This window comes from Diadema antillarum, unplaced genomic scaffold (assembly GCF_040938485.1).
Source record: "Diadema antillarum isolate AM-2024a unplaced genomic scaffold, OU_Dant_1.0 seq00000732_RagTag, whole genome shotgun sequence".
NCBI lineage: Eukaryota > Metazoa > Echinodermata > Echinoidea > Diadematoida > Diadematidae > Diadema > Diadema antillarum.
Window position 1 is genome coordinate 1,516,771 of NW_027271633.1, and position 2,052 is coordinate 1,518,822.

The following is a 2,052-nucleotide window of genomic DNA, read 5'->3' on the forward strand; positions in this document are numbered from 1 at the left end:
TGAAAGCAGCAGTTTTGGTGAATAAACAAATGAATGCTTCTTGTTAGCTGTCAAGATATCAGCTGCTTATGTATGACTCTCATTATCACGCAATTAGATCACATCAAGTTATCAAAATTATGATTACATATTTTGGATTCTATTATCAAGTTAAGAGCGTAGATCGATTCGGATTTGATGCTGAGAAGCTAGTGATAGATCTCCTGAGGCAGGTGCACTAATCTCATAGATTATCATTGATATACTATTTGAATAAAACATGTCTGATTTCCTTTATAGGAGGATGATAATCACACACAAGATACATTTAGTTTTTTTTTTTTCAGTCATGATGATTCTACATTTATTCCAGGCAGAGATGTTCTTACTGTTTAAGAATCCATTTACTTGACTGCCTTATATTTCGTTTTAGTGAAAACTGATATCATTCCTATTTACCAGCTCCATAACTGCTACAATTATCCTATGCTGGGATACAGTGGTACATGTACAAGGTGTACACTGTATCTAACTTTTTTCTTAGTACCTTAGAATAGACACCAATTTGGTACTAAGTATTTAATATGTGTGTCATACACAGGATTTGAAAACCATCTGCTTGAGTGGAATACAAGTGTAGTAGAAGTTGATTATCTGTTGTTGCTCAGTGGTTATGACTTGGACCCCGTTTACAGTGAGTGAAAAGGCCAAATGCACTACCAAAAACGGCCGCGCATTTGGCCAAGCTCTGGAGGTAGTCTCGGCCGTGGCTCGGGCGCGGCCGAGCCCGGCCTTTTCTCACTGCAAACGCAAACGAGGCCAAATGCGGTACCAAATCTAATCTGGCTTCCAGACCCTCAGCCCATACTATTTCGCTATTCAGGATATTAACGCCCTCAATATCGAAAACTAGTATAGTTTAAGGTGGTTTTGTCCTGCAGAGGTCTTTGCCGTTTCAGCAAAGGCGGCTAATTCGTCGCTGCGGAGTCCAGTTGGCAAAGAGTCTGGAAACCAGACTATATCACATTGTGACCGGGGCCCTCCCAACAATATCGATTGTTTACAAGCAGAGTGCCACTACAAAAAAGAATATTGAAAGGTTTGAATTAAAAGCACGGGCCGAGCCCAGCACTGTAAACGGACAAAATTGCGGGGCCAAGTACTGCAATTGAGGCCGGGCTCAGCTGCGGCTCAGCCGCGCCTCAGCCCGCTTTCATAAACTCATGCATTTTTGGCCCGCTCCTGGTCCGAGCTAAAATAGCCCACGACAAGCATTTAGAAATTGCGTTCGGTAACTATAGTAGAGCCATACTACTTTTAGAATGACCCATTCATAAACTCGGTCAAGTATGGGATAACTGCCATGGTAACTGAACACCTCATGGACAGAGCGGAAGTGCATTATTCGCACGATATTCGATGTGCGTGCCGCACGCTTATAAGCTGAGCAGCATAAGCTGTAACCTTTGACGGTGAAAGGAAATTTGGCCCGCGCCTGGCGCTGCTGTTGTTCATAAACTCTTCGATCAGCGCCAGGCCCGCGCCTGGTCTGTGCCTGGTGCTAGCTGTAGCAGCGCCAAAATAGTCTGCACCTGGCGCAGGCCACTTTGGCCCCCACCCATTCATAAACTCAAAATTTTCGACTTGGTCCGCTCCTGGTCCGCTCCTGGTCCGAGCCAAGAGGGTTACTGAAAGGGGTATCAGACTGTCAATCACAAGGTCCTTGGTTCAAGCCCCAGGCTTCTCGTTCCTATTGCTCAGCCCTTCGAAGGGGATGTACAGCTATCAGTTCCATTGATGCTTGCTTTTTAAGCTTTCCAAAAGAAAAGCATTCCAATTCAGTTCATCTAAGTTCAGGTCAGTTCAGTTCAAAAGAATTCAGTTCAGTTCAATTCAATTCAATTCAGTTCAATACAATTCAGTTCAATTCAATTCAATTCAGTTCAATTCAATTCAATTTAGTTCAATTCAATCCAATTTAATTTGATCTATTTCAATTCAGTTCAAGTAACCCAGCTCTGTTCAAAAGAATCAAATCAGGTCAGTATTTATTCAATTCAATGCAATTCACAA